This window comes from Herpailurus yagouaroundi, unplaced genomic scaffold (assembly GCF_014898765.1).
Source record: "Herpailurus yagouaroundi ecotype Mexico unplaced genomic scaffold, PumYag 222, whole genome shotgun sequence".
Lineage (NCBI taxonomy): Eukaryota > Metazoa > Chordata > Mammalia > Carnivora > Felidae > Herpailurus > Herpailurus yagouaroundi.
In genome coordinates this window covers 997,626-1,008,048 of record NW_024412453.1, presented here as the reverse complement: position 1 = coordinate 1,008,048, position 10,423 = coordinate 997,626, and positions in this window count along the sequence as shown.

Below are 10,423 nucleotides of genomic sequence, written 5' to 3'. Positions count from 1 at the left end.
GGATGTTCCAACTTCAGCTCAGGTCATGATCTCATGGTTCATGAGTTCAAGCCCTGCGTCAGGTTCTGTGCTGACAGCTCAGAGCCTGAAGCCTGCTTCGAATTCTGTCTCCCTTTCTCTCTGTCCCTTTCATGCTCTGTCCCCCTCTGTCAAAAATAAATAAAAAACATTAAAAAAAAAATAAAATGTAAATGGATGAGCACTGATGTATACCAATAAAACTTTATTTACACGGTGGCAGGTCGCTTTGGCCCACTGACCACAGGTTGATGTGACGGAGAAGACACTGTGAAAAATGTAAAGGGAAACCTCATTGCAGTCAAGAGGCTAGAAGGAAGAGCCATACCACTTAATGTCAATCATAGGGAGAATTGTCCATTATAGACCCCAAGAGAAGAACTGTCAATTATAGACCCACTAAAGAAAAGCTGCACATTGCATATCCTATAAGAGATGCGACTCAGCAAATGAGAAAAGACTTCACCTTGAGCTCTTGCTTTGGAGAAATTCTCCAATGGAATTTCTTCTAAAAGAACCCCTGCCAACTTCCTCCTCCTCCATAAAATAATGCTCCTCTTCTTGGCTTGTTGGGCCTCCTGTGGTTTTGCTGTGGCTTCTATGTCCATAGTTGTCATTCCCTGTTATCCCCAAATTAGCCCATTTTTGCTGGTAAAATAACTGACAGGTTTTTAAAAAATTTTTAATGTTTATTTATTTTTGAGAGAGAAAGAGTGGGAGAAAGAGAGAGAGAGAGAATGATCACTGGAGGTGTAGAGAGAGAAGGCAACACACAATCTGAAGCAGGCTCCAGGCTCTGAGCCTGACATGGGGCTTGAACTCATGAACCATGAGATCATGACCTGAGCTGAAGTTGGACACTTAACTGACTGAGCCACCCAATCACCCCAACTGACAGTTTTACTTTTAAGGTGAAAATTTCTATTTTCTTTTGTGCTTATTCTATTAGACCCCTCATTTAGACACGCCCCCTAGCTGAAGCATCTCACACTAGGAAGTCTGACTACATTGTAACTTCTCCACTATGCTGTAAATTGGTCCAGCAATTCAACTGTACAAAATGCAAGGTTGTGTATTGCAGTATTAACGAGATATCCTGGGTTAACCTTTTCTGATGATGGTAGCCAACTGGAAATCACACCTGAATTTGCATTACTATGGGTCAAGTATTCACAAAATTTTACTGTACTTATACCTATGGATAAAATGTTTAACTCTTTATATTATTTTAATATAAAGAAAACAACAATGCCACAGCACTTTTATTCATTAATTCTAGGTCCAATGACCTGCCTGGGATGCAAAGATGAAAGTTACAATCTCCCCCTCAAGGACCTGAGCAAGCAAGCAATTGATATGAAATGTTACCTATATCACAATCTGCCAGCCAAGTTAGCAGAGACTGAAAAACAAAACAAAAGATACAATCGAGGCTTATTAGGAGGTGATGAAAAGGGCACTATGTAGACTTCTGAAGGCAGGTCAATTTTATACAGATTGGCTAAATTAAACCTTTGTTAACTGCTCTGGGTTCTTTCTTGGACCTATGTGTCTTGCCTGGGGGTGGGTGTAGGTAGGTGAGGAGCAGCTTCCTCCTTATTTCCCATTGCCTCTTGGAGAAGGCACCCCAAGGTGAGCTCAACACAAGTGTATCCCAAGCCCTGGACCTCAGGTGCCAGTGAGAATTCAAATAGTGTCCCTATTTCTCTTTGCCTATATTTCCTGCCCATCTTTATGAGACCATCTGCACCGGAGGAGCCCCCTGAAAACTCTTGATGGTGCATTGCTCTTGCTGTTGTATTTCCACCCGCGTGAAGACCACACCTCCTTTGCAGTTACTGGGCCAAGTCACTTCCCACCACCTGTTCATAACACTCTGTCCATCCTGGGTCCTCAGCCTGCCGGATCCCCCATCTGCCATCAACAGTGCCCAGCTGATTCTTTTCCCCTTCCATTGCCAGGGGCTACTGGTCGCTTAGTCCAACATTATGCTAGTATTAGTTAATGTGTAGCTATTTTAATTTATAATCTTCATTTAAAATTTCAAATGCATTAATGCTTCTTTTAAAAATTTAAAACAATTCAGGAGCATGTATAGGAAAAAGGGGAGAGCCCTTTCTTCAATCGACTCATCCTGGTCCCCAGAGATAACCACTGTGAGAAGTTTTGTGTTCATTCTTCCAGAACTATTTTCCAAAATGCAATTCAGACTAATGGGTTTTTAGTACAAATGTGCATAATTTATTCAAAAAATGGCAGATGAAGGAAATCACAGCTCTAGGATTTGGACTGATTCCAACTGTATCTTGTATGACTTGGCAGGATTCGAACATGACCACAATTATTGAAACTTCACTTCTCTTAGGCTTCCTGGGGACCACTTTCTGGCTGCTCCCTTTCGTTTCCCTATAGGGGGCTTCTCTCATCTGCCTCTCCTCTAAAGGTTGGTGTTTTTCATGGCTCTGGTTGATGGAGCACAGAATATATCTTCCCTTCTTCAGACTTGCAAACCCATACCTGCTATTGAAATATGTGCCAAGTTAAAACTGAACAGGAACCAAGTGTGATTGGAAATCAAATTTAGGATATACTAGCAAATTCTAACCTTGTTCCAGTCAGAGTCAGTACACATGCAGAAGACTACCAGTCCAATTATTACTGCTGCCACTGCTATCACTGGCATTCTGATTGGCTGAAAAGGAGCTCAGACCTTGTTGCAGAAATAAACACCATTGACCCCAATCACCATTATTACCAATATCCATTTCCACGCATGGATGGCCATGGGGCTGTTATTGTATAGCTGGCATGGGAAGAGGGTATGAGGAGCCGGGTCTGAGGCAGCACGGGGAAGCAGGAGTGATAGACATGAGTGAAGGATGTCATGGCATCTGTGCCTGCCGGACCCCTTGGAATAGGTTGGAGCCTTTGTCGTTAGGAGTAAAGGGCAGGTGCTATCGAACTGTTTTGTAAGGGGCATTCAGGTGGCTCAGTCGGTTGAGTGTCTGACTCATTCGACTCTTGATTTCGGCTCAGGTCATGACTCCAGGGTTGGGGGACTGAGCCCTGCGTTGGGCTCCATGCTGAGTGTGGAGCCTGCTTGGGATTCTCTCTCTCCCTCTCTCTCTCTCTCTCTCTCTCTCTCTCTCTCTCTCCCCCCCCTTTGCCCCTCCCCTGTTCATGCTCTCTCTGTCTAAAATTTAAAATAAATAAATAAATAAATTGAATTAAATTACAGGAATTGTTTTTTAAAATCTTTTTTTGCAATGAGTGGGGTATATAACACGTATAGAGAAAAATCCACAAAACAAGGGGACAGCATAAGAAACTACTATAAAGCAAACACTTACATAAGTAACCACCACGCAGATGAAAAGACAGAATATGACCAGCCCCCCAGGACCCCCCTCGATGGGCCTTCACTTTCAAAACCCTTTCGTCCCTGCCCCGCAAAAGGAACCATGTTCCTGAGTTTTCGGTAATCACTCTATTGCTTTTCTTCATACATGTATCACCTTAGAATGTATCTCTGGACCATGTCATTTGATTTTGCTTGTTTATTTTTGAGAGAGAGAGAGACAGAGTGTGGGTGGGGGAGGGGCAAAGAGGGAGAGGGAGACATAGAATCAGAAGCAGTCTCCAGGATCTGAGTGGCCAGCACAGAGCCCAAGTGGGGGCTCGAACCCATGGACCACGAGATCATGACCTGAGCCAAAGTCAGATGCTTAACCAATTGAGCCACCCAGACACCCCTTTTATTTTTAATTAATTAATTAATTAATTAATGTATCCATTCTCTGGCTGATAGACATTTAGATTGCTTTTTGTTTTTTTTCAGTTTGTGTCTATTGTCCCTGATTTCGCTTCTTTTTCAGCTTTATGTAGATTTATTCAAAATACTTTTTTTTGGAGCATTTTCTTTCACTTAACCTTTTTTTTTGTGATCGGTAAAGATTTAATTGTATAAGAAGCTGCTAAAATTTTTACTGCATGCATTTATAATCATAATTGCAGCACCATAGAAATGCAGCATCATAGACATGCTTACCATATAATGTGAAATGCCCAGTATAAAATTGTGTCCATGCTGTGGTCACAACTCTGCATAAATTATGGTTGTATTTATATAAAGGGCTGAGAAAGAATATAAAGGAAAGAGATACTTTGTTATGGTAGTAATATAGTGGATAGTTGTTTTCCTTTGTTTTAATTTCTGGCATTCTTTTTTTTAATGGTTAAATTTAATTTAATGTTTTAATTTAAATCCAGGTTAGTTAACACATAATGTAGTAATGGTTTCAGGAGTGGAATTTAGTGGTTCACCACCTACATATAAATAACAACCAGTGCTCATCCCAGCAAGTGCCCTCCTTAATGCCCATCACCCATCTAGACCATCCCCCAACCCGCCTCCCCTCCAACAACCCTCAGTTTGTTCTCTGTATTTAAGTGTCTTATGTTTTACCTCCTTTTGTTTTTATCTTATTTTTCCTTCCCTTCCCCTCTGTTCATCTCTTTTGTTTCTTAAATTCCACGAGTGAAATCATATACTTGTCTTTTTCTGACTATTTCGCTTAGCATAATACATTCTAGTTCCATCCATGTTGTTGCAAATGGCAAGAGCTCATTTTTGATCTTTGAGTAATATTCCATTGTGTGTGTGTGTAGTGTGTAGTGTGTGTGTGTGTGTGTGTGTGTGTGCGTGTGTATACATACGACATCTTCTTTATCCATTCATCAGTCAATGGACATTTGGGCTCTGTCCATAATTGGCTATTGTTGATAGTGCTACTATAAATACTGGGGTGCATGTGCCCTTTTGAATTAGCATTTTTGCATCTTTTGGATAAATACCTTGTAGTGCAATTGCTGGGTTGTAGGGTAGTTCTACTTTTAATTTTTTGAGGAACCTCCATACAGTTCCCCAGAGTGGTTGCACCAATTTGCATCCCCACCAACAGTGCAAAAGGGTTCCCATTTCTCCACATCCTCTCCAACATGTTGTTTCCTGAGTTGTTAATGTGAGCCATTCTGACAGGTGTGAGGTGGTGTCTCATTGTGGTTTTGATTTGTATTTCCCTGATGATGAGTGGTGTTGAGCATCTTTTCATGTGTCTGTTAGCCATGTGGATGTCTTCTTTGGAAAAATGTCTATTCATGTCTTTTGCCCATTTCTTCACTGGATTATTTGTTTTTTGGGTGTTGATTTGATAAGTTGTTTATAGATTGTGGATACTAACCCTTTATCCAATATGTCATTTGCAAATATCTTCTCCTATTCCATTGGTTGTCTTTTAACTTTGTTGGTTGTTTCCTTTGCTGTGCAAAAGCTTTTTGTCTTGACGAGGTCCCAGTAATTCATTTTTGCTTTTGTTTCCCTTGCCTCTGGAGACATGTCTGGTAAAAAGTTGCTGGGGTCAAGGTCAAAAAGGTTTTTGCCTGCTTTCTCCTCAAGGATTTTGATAGGTTCCTGTCTTTCATTAAGTCTTTCATCCATTTTGAATTTATTTTTGTGTAAGAAAATACTTTTTCTGCATGTTGCTGTCCAGTTTTCCCAACACCATTTGCTGAAGAGACTGTCTTTTTTCCATTGGATACTCTTGCCTGTTTTGTTGAAGATTAGTTGGCCATATGTTTGTGGGGTTCTCTATTCTGTTCCATTGATCTATGTGTCTGTTCTTGTGCCAGTACCATACTGTCTTGATGGTTACAGCTTTGTAATACATCTTGAAGTCTGGAATTGTGATCACCCCAACTTTGGTTTTCTTTTTTAACATTACTTTGGCTATTCGGGGTCTCTTCTGGTTCCATACAAATTTTAGGATTGTTTGTTCTAGCTCTGTCTTTCACTTAACTTTATGTTTGTGACATTCATACACGTTATTATGTGAAGTGTTTGTGCATTTTCACTACTCTATGGCATTCCATTCCATTGTGTGAATCAACCACACCTTTTTTTTTTTTAACCCACTCTACTGTTGAAGGACGTGTGGGTTATTTCCAGTGTTTGGCTTTAGGAATATGCAGAACTGCTTTTATGAGAACCCTGCTGATTGTCGGGAAAACAAACAGGGTTGCCATGGTGTAGTGATGGGGTGTAGCTGGTTCTGTGCAGAGTTCACCTCTCCTGGAAGCTTTGTGAATCTGGGGAGCTGGTACTCAATACCAGTACACCCGTCTCACAAGGGACACTCTCAGACAGTTCTTCCTTTATGTGGTGTCCTGTGCCTCAATCTGAGGCCAAAGAGAGAAGGAACTTTTGTGCTTCAAGACTGCAGTGGAAAACTGGTATGTGAGTACACATGAGGTGCTCTTTGGACATAGGAACGGGGTGCAAGTCAGAGGCTCAGAGGCATTGACATTTGGGCATGAGAAGGAATATTCCAAATGTGAATCCATTCTGCCAAGATTTTCCCCAGACCTGCTGACTAGTGAGTGGGGAAGGGCGCTCATCAGACCATCTGGGTGGGCGAGTGGGGTGTTTCTCATTGGGTCAGGGATAGGCAGTGGCAGGTTTTCATTGGTGGCATCAGAGTAAAAGGGCCTGCCCCCTTCCCACTGGCTGATTTTGCAGTAGATGTGACTCACCAAGATGGAACTGGAATGAGGTACTCACAATCCATGCAGATCAGCAGTGATTGGTGGTAATTTTGCAGGCTCTGGAAAAGCCTCCCTGTGGGTGAGAACCAGGTCAGACCCTATGTGTTGACTAAATAAAGCAGACTTTCCTCCCACACCCTCTCTATCACAGTGGAGATTGCCGCCAGGAGCTTTTAAGTATCCTGCCTTCACAGATCAGATGATGCAACCAATATTGATTTCATGCTTATTATGTGTCAGGCACTGGTTGAAGCACTTTAAATGCATATGCATTTTAGGCTCACATATCCCTAGGAGTAAGACTACGTGTATTAGTCAGCTTTTGCTGCATAACAGACTTCCCCCAAACGTCATGTCTTAAAGTAACACACATTTGTTAGTTCTTATAGTTCTATGGTTTTGCTGCATTAAACATAAGACAACAGGCCCCAAATGCAGTGTCTCTTGTGGTAAGTCCCACATTACCAAATTGAAACTTAATTATCATTTTGGCTCTCCCAGAAGTGGAATTTTATTTATTTATTTATTTATTTATTTATTTATTTTTAAACATTTATTTATTTTTGAGACAGAGAGAGACAGAGCATGAACAGGGGAGGGTCAGAGAGAGGGAGACACAGAATCTGAAACAGGCTCCAGGCTCTGAGCTATCAGCACAGAGCCCGACGTGGGGCTCGAACTCACAGCCCTCACGTACCACGAGATCATGACCTGAGCTGAAGTCGTCCGCTTAACCGACTGACCCACCCAGGCGCCCCCTAGAAGTGGAATTTTAAACCAGTTAATTAGGAATTACCTGGTTAGCACTAGTTAGGTAATCTGCCTGATAGACTCCTGCCCTCCCCTAAAGGAAAGTGACTTTGCTACAACCAATCCATTTTTTGTACATATAACTTTCTTGCCCTTGTTCCTTCTGCCTGTAAGTCTTTTATTTTATTTTGTACAACTATTCAGGACTCTTTTCTACCTGCTGATGCACGAATCACTGAATAAAGCCAATACAGTTGACATTTACTCAGTTGATTTTGGTGTTTTTTTTGAGTCTTTAAAAAAATGCTTATTTATTTATTTTGAGAGAGAGAGAGAGACAGAGAGAGAGAGACAGAGAGAGAAGGAGAGGATGGGACAGAGATAGAAGGAGAGATAATCCCAACAGGATTTGCACTGTCAGCACAGAACCCAGTGCAGGGCTCGATCTCATGAACTGTGAGATCATGACCTGAGCCAAGATTAGGAGTTGGATGCTTAACCAACTGAGCCACCCAGATGCCCCTGTTTTTTTGTTTTTGTTTTTTTAACAGCTGGGAGTTTATCTGATTTGGGGTGGCTTGGCTGGAGCTGATCTAGGATAGCTTGACCCATATGTCTGGCAACTGGCCCAAAGTCAACTGGAGTGACTGCCACATGTTTCTCATCAGCTAGCCCATACTTATTCAACATAGTAGTGGGAAGGTTCTCAGCAGCCAGAGAATAAGCCCTAATATGCAAATACATCTTCAGTCTCTGCCTGTATCACATTTGCTAATGTCCCATTGGTCAAAGCAAGTCACATGGCTAAAACCAGATTATGTATGGAAGTGACATGCTCAAGCTATGGATATGGAGTGGAAGAGAATTATGGGAGCCATCTTGCAAACAACCCACTGCATTCTCTTATCACCCCCATTTTACTAATGAAGAAACAGATGCTTGGAGAAGCTAAGGAACTTGGTCACACAGCTGCTATTGGGCAGAGCTCAGTCTCAAATCCAGGACAAGGGGTGGCAAAGTCCATGCTTTAAGTCCTATGCCATGTGTACTGCCTCCTTACTCAGACCTGAGCCACTGTGTCCCAGTGCAACAACTCAGGAGAGGAGAGAGAGGTGCTCACTTCAGCAGTCTCGGCCAGGGGCAACTCAGCCATAGGGACTGGTGGGAGCCTATCTAGTCAGCTGGGCTTAACAACCTCTCCATCTCTGAAGAAAATAATCCTCATGAACCTGACTCATAGGTCAGCTATTGCACTGGATGCTGTACCCTCGGACTAATCTTGGGAATGTCAGAAATAGATGGAAAGACTAAAAGACGGTGGCAGAAATGGGCTATCTTGCTGCACATAAATGTATTAGCCCAACAGGCAATCATTAAACACCCACTGTGTCTGAGCTAGATCCTCTTTGTTCAGGAGAAGTACAGTCAGGGGAATAGTTGTTCTCTGAAGTACATTTTCAACAAGGCATGGTAAGGTAACTTGTTGACACAATTGTGTTAAAGATAAGACAACAGACCTAAAGTGGAGTCGTGTATGCTAAGCCCATATCACCACACCAAGACCTCTCTGAAATACAGTTTTGACTCTCCCAGAAATGGAATCTTAAACCAGCCAGTCAGGAGTTGTCAGAGCAGCATTTGATAGATAGGTCATCTACCTGACAGACCTCTTCCCTCCCCTAGAAGGAAAGTAACCTTGCAATAACCAATCTGCATTTTGCATGGTTCCTGCTCCCTTCTGCCTATACAGTCTCTTGCCTATATAGCTCTTCAGAGCCCCTTTCTGTCTGCTAGATTGGGTGCTTCTCAGTTCATGATTTTTCAGTTGAATTTTTGTTTTTTAACAATGGCTATTAAGAGTAGGATGAGAAACTGTCAGACTCAGAAGGTACGAGATAGTCAGGTCTTGAGATTCACAGAGGATGGACAAGGGAGGGCATCTTTTCACAATACTGGTGCAGACGCTACTGCCTCTTACTAGGTTTTTTTTTTTTTTTTAAGTTTATTAATTTATTTTGAGAGAGAGAGAGAGAGAGAGAGGGCGCGCTCGCATGTACACGGGTGAACGAGCAGGGGAGAGACAGAGAGAGAGAGAGAATCCCAAGCAGGTTCTGCACTGTCACCTCGGAGACCAATGCAGGGCTTGAACCCACAAACTGTGAGATCATGATCTGAGCCAAAATCAAGAGTTGGACACTTAACCAACTCTTGAGCCACCCAGATGCCCCGATCGTACTAGGTTAGAACCTGCACCAACTTCTATCCAGTTTTGAGCCTACTCTCTCTTTTATTTTATTTTTATTTTTTTAATTTTTTTCAACGTTTTTTAATTTATTTTTGGGACAGAGAGAGACAGAGCATGAACGGGGGAGGGGCAGAGAGAGAGGGAGACACAGAATCGGAAACAGGCTCCAGGCTCTGAGCCATCAGCCCAGAGCCCCACGCGGGGCTCGAACTCACGGACCGCGAGATCGCGACCTGGCTGAAGTCGGACGCTTAACCGACTGAGCCACCCAGGCGCCCCGTACTCTCTCTTTTAGATGCAAGGTCTACTCCAAAAGAACATTTTTGATGACTCTGGGAAAATAGGGTGAGCAGGCAGATCTGGGGTAGCAATTAAAGGAATAAAGTCCCCAAGCCTCATTTTAGATTTGCAATCAAGTTGAAACTCCCAGTCTCCCAGGGCTTGCATTTTAAAGAAAAAAAAAAAAAAAGGTATTTGTAAGAAACAAAGACCCAGATTTGCATTTGAATGTGGTGCCAATCAAGGCTCATTAGCTGGAATACAACGTGCAACCATTAGCAGAAAGGTGGCTTTGGCAACTGCTCATTAGTTTCCTAGATTCAAATAAGCATTCTAAGAGAGCTCCCGTGTTTGATGAGATCCAGCAGCATCAATGATCAGCCACCTTTCTCCCCAGAGAAAGGCAATGCTCCCCAAGCTTAGCTATAATCTCCTTTCCTCCTCTTTTTCTCATGCCCACCTGCAGCCCTTCTGTGTTCCCAGGTTTCAGGATGTCAAAGCTGGAAGGACAGTAGAAACTCTCAGGTCAGG